The 12,075-nt window shown below is 35.7% G+C and overlaps 1 long non-coding RNA gene across 2 annotated transcripts in view; it reads left to right on the top strand.

Moving 5' to 3' along the window:
* LOC132100720 (uncharacterized) overlaps positions 1-8,458 on the top strand; it is a 10,342-nt gene extending 1,884 nt beyond the window's left edge. The window contains exons 2-4 of one of the 2 annotated variants that reach the window (XR_009423124.1): positions 591-717; positions 5,399-5,525; positions 7,290-8,458. This is a non-coding gene — a long non-coding RNA (uncharacterized LOC132100720). Of the gene's footprint in view, positions 1-509; positions 718-5,398; positions 5,526-7,289 lie in introns of those variants that run through there. The other variant, XR_009423120.1, reaches the window with a different exon arrangement.
* Positions 8,459-12,075: the final 3,617 nt, after the last annotated feature.

Below are 12,075 nucleotides of genomic sequence, written 5' to 3'. Positions count from 1 at the left end.
GAAATGGTATCCTGTGGCACAAACGATACATCAGTTAAGGCCAGTGGACTTCATGAAAAGCTCCTTAAGAGAAACACTGTGCTTGGTCTTGAAATGGCAGTGGACATAATTGGGGAGTTGGAGAGTTCAGTCAGCAGACCGTATCAGGGATGTTGGAGACTGTGATGTATGTTAAAAAAAAATAATGCAAGAGAGGAGAACAGATGATCACTTCCAACAACTGTTGGACTGATCTAGAAACAAAGCTGGATCTGCAACCTGTTCACATGCCTGACATCCGAACACAAGCCAAACCATACAGCGGTCAGACTGCACCTGATGTCCAGACCTACTTCAGGCCCCAGTAATAAATAAAGAAAGAAAGCTCTTGTGTTGTGTGTGTGTTTGTGTAAAGATGGATAGATAGATCAAGGTGTGGTTTCGTCCGTGGATCATATACATGATAACATCAAGAGCCTCTGCTGTGTTCATCTGCGTCGCTCTTTCACAGATTCTCAGGGTTTGAAGGGACTTTCCACCTGACACATCAGGATTTCCTGAGCGTGACTGATGCGATGAAAACTTCAGCTTCTTCATCTCTTCTTTCACAGCATTAAAGTCAACCTGACTGCTGCTGAATTCAAGACTGAAATCACTCGAGTTTCTGTCAGTTCTGTCATGAATGTGTCCACGAGGATCATCAGACCGGACTGTGTTCCTCTTGAAGTCCACTCACAGGTCAGTGACTGAATATGATTCATGATAAACAAAACACTGGCCTGAGTTATATTTGTGATGCACTTCAATTTTTGCAATGTTTTTAAAATGATGAGAATGTTTCTGTTTGAAGCAATCTTTGTCGTCCCACATGAGCAGTGTTGGGAAGGTTACTTTGGAAATGTAATAGGTTACAGATTACAAGTTACCCTATTTAAAATGTAATAGTAGTGTAACTTTTTTAATTACTTTAATAAAGTAATGTAACTAATTACTTTTGAGTACATTTTGATTACTTTTATAAATTTCTAATGAATGTTAGTTTGCAACTGTTAATCATCTTCAACCATTTTACACCATGCAGGTTTAACCTTAACAGTAGTGCTCAATACTGTCAGACTTTCACCATCCTTCATCACTTGAATTAAGATGATCACATTTGAACACATCCACCACACAATCAGACTTTAGTACTGCCTTTTACTTAGAGATTGATCTGCAGTTCAAAGCAGATTTAAAATCAAAAGAAATAGTTTATAGATACTGTTTTTGAAACCAAATCTTTGCATAACTACAGGCATCTAATTGCATCTAACAATGGTTTGGAGAAATAGTTAATAAAAAAATAAAAGCATATACATCAACTCAAATACGGTTATCTAATAAGCATGTGTCCTATTTTGTGTACTAAACTCCTGAAACTCCTGGTGTCTTTTTGAAACTCTGCTGTCTCTTTGTATATGATATGATGATAGTTTCTCAAAATAAGTAAAAAATGCTCATGAAGTGACTGTTCTAGAGATTAATTTCCATGAGGGCGGACTGGGAAAAAAATAGGCTGGGAAATCTCACACTCATACACCCACAACCCATTCTGAAACATGGACAACCCTGTTTTTTTTTTGGACCTGACATGAAAAAGATTTGAATCCTTAGGTTGGGGACTTGCAACGTAATTAAGAGTTCTCTCCTGAACTGCACCTTCACTTCCATTATCCATCCATCTCTCTCATGACTTTAATACTCATTTTTTTTGGCAAATGAATTACCACTTGTATTTATTTTTACTACAAATTCCATAGTTAAACCACGGTTAGTGCCATACCATAGGCTATATTAATTTTCCTAAAGGTTGTGTTTTTGTATGCACTAGCTCCCCCTAAACCTATGATAAAATATGATGATTTGTCTGCTAACTTACTACTGTAACATTACAAAAGATAATAATGACGTCGTTTATACAGTATTTTGAGTGATTGCGAGCAGTGTGCTGCTGCTTGACTAAGTAAACAAAGACAAAACTACATTAGCATATTTACAGATGAAACTGACCTGCACCTGAAACCCTGAACAGAAGTGTCGCTTCTCTGCTCCAGCTGTGCGCTTACACAGTTCACTCCGGTCTCTCTCTCTCTCGCATTGATTACTCGGAGTCTGATCCAAACCGTTCGGCGGAGGCGCAGAGAGCGCGCGAGCCCAACCATTGCCAGTCACGACTAACCGATTCATGATTTATTAGAGATTTAATTATCGAATGGCGGATTCGGAAATAATCGCTTTAGTATATTCGGCCTGCAATTACACAATAACAATATAAAAGTAGAAGGCCAAATCGTCTGCCAGGCCACCGGGAATAGTCCCGGTTCTCCCGGTGTCCAGTCAGCGCCTGATTTCCACAGACACGCAGAACGTGCAGGATTCATATTCAGTCTTTTTGCGGCTTAATATTCACAGACATCAGTCCATATCGGGTTTTGATTCAAGTGTACTGACCTACTTTTGATTTATTCGTCCAAAATGTGGCATATTGCGTCCGCGTTATAGGCTGACTCCATTTTTATGACTGGATTCTACGAATGTGTTTTCCATGTCTCGGAGATTATGGGCCATATGTCTTTTTGGGAAAGAAATAAGCTGTATGTGGATGTGTGTAAATATTCAAATGTAATCCTCTTTGTAATCGTTACAATTTTCATAAGTAACTGTAATTTAATTACTATTTTTTTCTTAGTAACTGTAACTGATTACTGTTACATTTATTTTGTAATTAAATTACGTAACGCCGTTACATGTAACTAGTTACTCACCAACACTGCACATGAGAAAGGAGGTTTCAGAAGAGAGAAGGAGTGTTTTGACTCATGTGAGAGTGTGATGGAGAGACCTTAAAGTTGTCTTGATCAGTGTTTTACTGGCTTCTGTTTCTGCTGTTATTGGGGATTTCCTGATGAGTGAATAAGAGCCAACTCCAGGGGAAGCCCTCGTTTGAGCTCATTTATAAGCTTGTGAACACACTGTGGTGCTGTGTAAACTCCAGCCTATTTTAATACTTGGCAGTTCTAGTTTTACACTTTTTATTAACAGTGTTTGTTTTAAGCTCTTAAATGTATTCGCACATTTTTCACATCCAAGAAACATCATTTTTGGAGTCAACTTCGCTCCGAGATTGTGATCAGTTTTAAAGCTTATAGTGCAGCAGTATTGTTTATTTTATGATCCAGATTCCAAAGATACTACATTGATAGCTTTCTCTGGTTAAACCAAACTATTCTGATTCTCCTTCTTAAACCTCATTTGCCAAAATGATAATACTGCTGCAATGTAAACCCCCTAATTAAACTTTCCTAACGCACTTTTTATCAGTTAAATATCATCGAATATTTGTAGTATGTTTCCCACATTAGACAAAACAAGCTGTCCCAGATTTGAAACATGCTTAAAGTGAGACGACAAACATTGCTTCAAAAACAGTAAACAGAGTTTTGTTTCTAGCAGATTTCATTCAAATCCTGTGTGAGTGAACTTCCTCTGATGATTTTTACATGACAGTTTCCAGAAACTCAGTGATTTCAGTCTTGAATTGAACAGCAGTCACTTGTCAGAGAAGAGATGAAGGTCGTGAAGCTTTCATCACATCAGTCAGACTCCAGCAGCTCTGACGTCAGTCGGGAAGTCCCTCGTCGTGTTATTCTGATGATGAGAAGAAAGTAGAAGAAACCCCAAGACACAAACCAACTCAAGAAGAGGCTTTTAATAAAAGATTCTCAAGACTGCTCAAGCTCGATCAGATTCCAGAAATAAACTAGACTCACAGAACATTACTCTTTATAAAGAGCATAATCAGATTACAGTTGCCTTTTATAGATTACATATTCTTCATAGGCAGTAAACATTCATATCTTATTGTTTTCCCCTAGTTTGTCTTTTTTCTCTTTTTTTCCTTTTCCCTCTACTATATGTCATAGTATTTGCTTTGGCTATATTTAATACATTATTCTGGGTTGCATATTCTTGCGTTTTTATTAAGTTGCTGTGGTTTGTATAGCGGCTTATCTGATTTTTTTTTTTTTTTTTACATTACGGCGTTAAAAATATTGAACACAATTGAGCAGGGATGGAGCTAGACTCATAGTCTAGACACACCCCACTCACAACTGCTGTTTCTGTCACTTTTTTTCTCTTGAAAGAAGTGCGTTTATTCAGTCACAGAGCGTCTTTACGACCGCATCGTTTCAGGCGCGAGTCAAACGAGCGCGCGCTGTAGCCTGAATCTTTTCATAGGAAATCACCAAATAAACCGCGTGCATGCAGTGTATGGTCAGCTAAATCATGGAGTTACCAAAACGATGATTAAATCATGCCTTAAACTGCATGCATGTAATATATTTTAAAGAGACATTTAGGAACTGAAATTGTTTTCAGAACTGTGCTGTGATGTCTGTTAATCAAAGGGAAAAAAAGAAAAAGAAAAAAAGAGGGAAGAACTTTTATAGCTTTAAGGATTCGTCTGTATTCAATTTAGAATTTAGTGTTTGATAGATTACATTTCTGTATATTTCTGCTCAAGGGCACAGGTAAATATGACATTTATTATAATGGGTTTATGTGAATATTGTTTTTTAGGTTCACTTCAATTAGAAAATATTTTTTTAAAGTCTAATAAATGTTCAAACTGAAAGCTCTCAATGATACTGTATGTGGAATTGCTATAGGCAATGGTTAAATAATTTTATAGAGACATCAGTATTAGTATCAGTGATACCGGACTTCAGTCATAATAAAATATGCCATTAAACAAATATTAAAAATATGTTGTTTGTACATTAATTTGAAGATTGTGAGATTGTTACAATATGAAAGGATATGTAAAAACTTTATGTTAGGTGGGATTAATAGCGATTAATTTCAGAAAAAGAAATGTGTGAATAGTGTTTTTTTTATTTTTATGGACTGACAGCACTAATTAAAATATCCTCTACACCAAACCCAACCCTAAAAACGCATTTGTGGATGCAGCCTTTCTATTTTAACTTCCTAAATAGCCTTTATAAATCAAAACCGTACCTGTAAATGATACTTTGTTTGAAAAGGAATAAAAGTTGTGAGTTTTACTGTCTCTTGTGTTCATTTCTGCTGGAAACTGCAGTGTTTCGATCATATTGTTAGGCCTAGGTTTTTTTTCTGTTTTGCAGAAATGTATGTAAAGGCACGTTTTTCCAATGAGCATTTTGGAACCAATTTAAGAGTTTTGGATGTTGTATCATGGCTGTTTAGGCAGAAAAACCTCATTAAAAGCCTCTGCTGTGTTCATCTCTTTCACAGATTCTCAGGGTTTGAAGGGACTTTCCACCTGACACATCAGGATTTCCTGAGCATGACTGATGCGATGAAAACTTCAGCTTCTTCATCTCTTCTTTCACAGCATTAAAGTCAACCTGACTGCTGCTGAATTCAAGACTGAAATCACTCGAGTTTCTGTCAGTTCTGTCATGAATGTGTCCACGAGGATCATCAGACCGGACTGTGTTCCTCTTGAAGTCCACTCACAGGTCAGTGACTGAATAGGATTCATGATAAACAAAACACTGGCCTGTCGTCCCACACGAGAATGGAGGTTTCAGAAGAGAGAAGGAGTGTTTTGACTCATGTGAGAGTGTGATGGAGAGACCTTAAAGTTGTCTTGATCAGTGTTTTACTGGCTTCTGTTTCTGCTGTTATTGGGGATTTCCTGATGAGTGAATAAGAGCCAACTCCAGGGGAAGCCCTCGTTTGAGCTCATTTATCCAAACCTTTGTGCAAATATGATTGGATTTATCCGTCCTCTTTTATTGTTATTGTTCATCTGCTTAAACTCTTGTTTATAAATCTCATTTATGCATCATACTGTAAGTCAATAGTTTATTTTACAAAAAAAAAAGAAAAGAAAAAAACTGGTATGTTCTGAATAGTAAGAGTGAGAAAAATGTGTATTTGAGATGGCCTTCGCAAAAACCTACAAAATTAAAAAAGTACATTGTAAAAGTGAAAATTCAGTGCAAACAGTGAGTTACAGAGAAGTGCCAAATTCCACATAAAATCTAAGTGTGTCAAACTTCAAATAAATTGTACATTTCAAACTAAAGACTCACAAAAAGCTGAAATAGAAACACAAATATATACAACAAATAACTAAAAATGTATATTTGTATCAGATTGCAGGGGCTTCATTATAGATATGCTTTTAACTCAAGAAGGAAGCATTTATAGCTGTTTATAATCTGCTTACTAATGTATATTAATGTAACGACGATGCTTTATAAATGATGAATTGACTATTTACTAATGTTTAATAGCATGCAGTTATTATAAAGTGTTACCATCATATTAACTTTTGTCATGATACATTGTTGATCAGATTTTTTTTAATTAAACTGGAACGACTGACCAGAATGACAGAATTAACTTTTATTATTGAAACAATCTAACCCTGCATAAAGAAGGAACATCTCACAGAAACTCAGATATTTGACAGATAAAATTAATGTTTCAGACAAAAACAAATGATGCACTGAAAGCTGAATTCTGTTGAACCCAATGTGACTTTATTACGCCCCCGATGCCTTAATAAATATCTGAATGTACTTCTTACATGTTTGTCTTTGTGCAGTAATATACACTGAGAAAAAAATACATTGGATTAAAAAAATAAAGATTTCCTGAAATAAGACTGGAATGAAAGAAAGCAGCATTAGATTTATCATTTATAATGTTCCTGAATGTGGTTAAATGTGTTTGTGTTTAATGTCCTGATCACCTGCAGCTTTAATGATTCATAATATTTTTGTTCATGTTCAGTGATTTCCACTTACAGCCGAGATCTTGTTCAGTGACATAAAAATCACTTTTATTTCATGTACTTTTATAAAGTGCTGTAGATCTGGTTAGAGTCTGAAAGAAAGGTATTAAATAAAGTATTTTTAGAAATGTTTCTTCTTAATGATTCTACAATTTTCATCTTTATCTCTATAGTAAAAAGGGTTGACCAAGACATGTTCATGAAACCAAATACACTTGTCTTGATGACAGGCGCTTCGGGTGCGGAAAAATGACAAAGGCATTTACAGACAGAGAAATAAAACACAGGTCAGAATCAGATTCAGAACAGCTTTATTACCAAGTATTTTACACACACAAGGAACCTGACTTGACGAAAGGAGCTTCAACTGACAAACATACATAGGATCCTTGCGTAATTCCCAGATCTGTCCAAGTGTTGCAGGATATCATGCAGTCCCATGTTGACTGTATCATCCACAGATCTGTTTTCTCTGTAGGCAAACTGAAGAGGATCCAGCAAGGGGCCAGTGATGTCCTTCGTGTAGGCCAACATCAGTTATCAGTTCAGGTAACAACAGTTTTCAGGAGCACAGTGGAATAGAGTTCCTCTTATCTCCTCATTATTTTCTTGACACAACTGAAGAGGTTTTTTTCTTCTCTCCGTTGAACTTTTTCTGGAGGAATCACTTGGCCCGGCTCGCTAGATCCACCTTTCCATGATCCCCCCGTCAGCATGGGATGATTGTCATGAAACTGCTCCCATGATTTCAAGTGCTGCATCAGGAGGATGTTGTGAAAAAACATGTCAGGATACCTGATCACTTCAGAGAACAAAACTGCACATAGTGCAATGGCGTCTTGAGGAGTCTGTATGTAACGGTCGACTTTGGCACGGTTCCCATTCATGTAGAACCAAACTGTCTCACCAAAATGTTTATTGAACTCTTTTGATGTTTTCAGCGTTGCATAAGAAAGTCTTTTGTCTGAAAGATGCATGTCAGTACAGTACAGATCGTTTGGTCGCATCTGTATCATGAATTTACCAACTAAAAAGTCAGTGGCCCGCATGTCCTTTTTATCCCAAGATTCAATGAGAAAACATATTATTGCAACATAATGAGGAAAACTTGTTATTCTGATCGGTGCTCGCCATATGTTGTCAGCGACTGAGTCCTGGGGAATGTCTCGAATTGTTGCAGCAGAACACCCTTCCCAGGAAGTGTGCACTTTAAACGCTCCATCCAGCATTTTTGCAGAGGGACTTCCAACATTTGTCCTTAGATGAAATATATCAATACGGTCGCTCAGAAAGTTCATCTCTTTCATCTTCTCTGGATGGAAGGACAGAAGGACTTCTGGCTTGTGGTCGTTCCCCTCGAACCTGGACTGCATGAATGCCAAATGCAGAGCCGTGCGCAGATATTATTTCTTCAGAAGCAGTAGCCGAAATTTAGCCCAAATATTGTTCACTGATTATCATTAATAGTTGAAATATTCTTCAGTCTTTATCCAAATATTGTTCAGTGGTTATCATTAATAGTTGAAATATTCTTCAGACTTTCTCCAAATATTGTTCAGTGGTTATCATTAATAGTTGAAATATTCTTCAGACTTTCTCCAAATATTGTTCAGTGGTTATCATTAATAGTTGAAATATTCTTCAGTCTTTATCCAAATATTGTTCAGTGGTTATCATTAATAGTTGAAATATTCTTCAGTCTTTATCCAAATATTGTTCAGTGGTTATCATTAATAGTTGAAATATTCTTCAGTCTTTATCCAAATATTGTTCAGTGGTTATCATTAATAGTTGAAATATTCTTCAGTCTTTATCCAAATATTGTTCAGTGGTTATCATTAATAGTTGAAATATTCTTCAGTCTTTATCCAAATATTGTTCAGTGGTTATCATTAATAGTTGAAATATTCTTCAGTCTTTATCCAAATATTGTTCAGTGGTTATCATTAATAGTTGAAATATTCTTCAGTCTTTATCCAAATATTGTTCAGTGGTTATCATTAATAGTTGAAATATTCTTCAGTCTTTATCCAAATATTGTTCAGTGGTTATCATTAATAGTTGAAATATTCTTCAGACTTTATCCAAATATTGTTAAGTGGTTATCATTAATAGTTGAAATATTCTTCAGTCTCCATCACTCATAACCATAATCTTTATCGTTTAATGGAACAGTTCTTATTCAGTCCAACTCTTCGTCAGTGGTTATCATTAATAATGGAAATATTCTTGATTGGAAATCTTGTTCGGTCCACTTGCCCGAACTCATGTTCAAGGGACGCAGTCATTTTATTTCAGGACTTGTTCATGCTTTTAGCAGACAGGACAAGAAAGAGAGCGGGACTGGAAACTAAATGATAGAAAGACGGGATCCGATGTCGAGTTTTTAGAAGTGGAGGTGCACCACATGTCAGAGCGCTAACCACTTGACTATCAGCGCAGACCGTTACCGGAAGTGCTGCTTATCAATATTTATTCATATTATTGGAATCCTCATTTTCCACGCTTTTAGCGGACTGGACTAACATGGTAGAACATTTTTTTGAAAGTCAATCATGAACATTTTTTTGAAAGTCAATCATACGGTGTTTAACCTGATAATATTCCTGAATGTGACCGTATGTCTGACAGCTGAATTTAATTTGCTCTTCTCAGGCGACTTCATGCTCTCTTTTTTAGATTTCAGAGAACCCAAAGGAAAAGAGGCAGCAGTCTGATGTGAGCTAGCTTTTTAATACTTGAACCACTGGACCGCTTTTCCTCCGATATCAGACACCTGAAACTAATCATCTAGAAAGATTGTATTGCTTTTGGCCCACTTTTATTTTCTAAAGACTGATCTTTTTGTCATTGACTGTTTAACTTTCCAATACAAATAAAGTGAAAATGTGTCTTCTTCTCTTTAAAAGGTTTTCCCCAAACTTGAATCATCATCACTTCATTATACTTTTATTTTCATGATTTTCTGTGGAAATCTCAACTTTGTTTCAGCATTAATTGCGGGTGCCAAAGTGATATGGAACCAGCATGACTTTGTCACTTTAATTCAAAGTAGTTGGCGTTGACACGGTGAGTGAACAATGCTGGTTGCTTGCTGTCCGGGATCTGTGTCTCAGTAAACGGCTTTTCAGCGTCAATGCAAACCAAAAGCGGAAGTTATTACTCCACCCCCTGAGGAACGTCATCATGGCAGCTCTACGTTTGGACCCACGCGGATCAAACCACGGATCTGTGTCAAAGTATAGTTTCAGGAAACAGTCTTCACTAAACCGTTCATTTCCCCTGCAGCGACGCGTCGTACTGTGGTGGGTGAGCGTCGAGCCGCGTCTTTACGCGGGAAACGCGCTTCCGGTGAAAGCAAAGCGAAAGCGAATCTCAACTCAGCGGCTACGGTTCTCTCCGTTTTTCTTTGCACCAAATCCTCGACATGTTTCACTTGAACAGCGTGATTTATAAATGGTTTACCGTACTTGTACTTGTTCACTTTCGTTACTCTCCCAGTTTTTATTCATTTTCATGACTTTTTGAGATGTTTTTCATTTTCGTGACGTTTTGAGAAATCATGTTCGGTGATTTCCACTTAGAGCCGAAATCTTTTTCAGTAGCCTAATAAATAAAAATAAATAAAGTCCCCTTTCTTTCTGTTCTTTTAATCTGTTTTTTTCAAGCGCTGTAGAATTGAAGGTGAGAATCTGAAAGAACGGGATTAAATGAGGTATTTACAAAAAAAAAAAAGTTTCTTCTTAATGATTTTACAAATGTAAATGATGATTAAAATGTACAATTTCATCTTTACCTCTATCGTAAAAAGGTTGACAATGACACAATGTCACAATGTTTTATCGGACAGGACAGTAGAACTTTTTTAATATTCCTGAATGTGACCGAATAAAATGTGAAAAAAATAACTTTCGTTTTATATGAACATAGTATACATAAATAAACAAATACATTGAAATTGCCATTAAAAATATTTTAAACAATTCAAGTTTGTACAGTCGGATTTTGAGACATTTGATGAAACTTAAATTGAAAATGAAAATATGAAAATGTAATTTAATACTTTTTTAGCAAAAATAAAGGACAAAATATGTTTGCATTTAAATATTAACAAGGTCATAGTCGGGTATACGTAATAAAAATAAGAGTAACAGAAAAAAATCTATCTTATATTGTTGTGTTACTTTCGTCCCAACCAACGGAGTCGGAAGTAATAAAGTGCAACTTATGTTCAAAGTGAAATTATACTGAAATCTTTCTACATTTCTACAAAATACCACCTGGTATTGATAGACCACACTTCTGAGTTACTGGCCACAGCAGAAATATATCTGTGTCTACAGGAGATTATCTTTTAAAATGATGATTTTCTGAAAATTGTACTTTGGCCCCTGTTCTCCCCTTCTCCAAACTAACCATGGCTTTGACTTTTGCCTCTACATACATTTCTGACCACTTGACTACTTACTGATATGACGTATTTCCTGACCCAAGAGTTCAAGTGAGGATGACGACCAGTGTGTGTTGAACCTTTCATTACCTGATGGGACACACTTACAGCGTTTTAAAAATGCAAGTGTATAGTTTACTTTTATTTTAAATTGTTTTATAATAAAACGAACAAATAAGAACAAATTAAGTAAGTACATATTATAAATAAAAATAAGCAACAAATACATGTCAACAAATTAAGCAACGAAGCTAACAAAAACCTACAAAATTAAAAAAGTACATTGTAAAAGTGAAAATTCAGTGCAAACAGTGAGTTACAGAGAAGTGCCAAATTCCACATAAAATCTAAGTGTGTCAAACTTCAAATAAATTGTACATTTCAAACTAAAGACTCACAAAAAGCTGAAATAGAAACACAAATATATACAACAAATAACTAAAAATGTATATTTGTATCAGATTGCAGGGGCTTCATTATAGATATGCTTTTAACTCAAGAAGGAAGCATTTATAGCTGTTTATAATCTGCTTACTAATGTATATTAATGTAACAACGATGCTTTATAAATAATGAATTGACTATTTACTAATGTTTAATAGCATGCAGTTATTATAAAGTGTTACCATCATATTAACTTTTGTCATGATACATTGTTGATCAGATTTTTTTTAATTAAACTGGAACGACTGACCAGAATGACAGAATTAACTTTTATTATTGAAACAATCTAACCCTGCATAAAGAAGGAACATCTCACAGAAACTCAGATATTTGACAGATAAAATTAATGTTTCAGACAAAAACAAATGAT

Source organism: Carassius carassius, chromosome 1 (assembly GCF_963082965.1).
Source record: "Carassius carassius chromosome 1, fCarCar2.1, whole genome shotgun sequence".
NCBI classification, from domain to species: Eukaryota; Metazoa; Chordata; class Actinopteri; order Cypriniformes; family Cyprinidae; genus Carassius; species Carassius carassius.
Note: the sequence above shows the minus strand (reverse complement) of the source record. Positions and strands in the feature narration are given on the sequence as shown.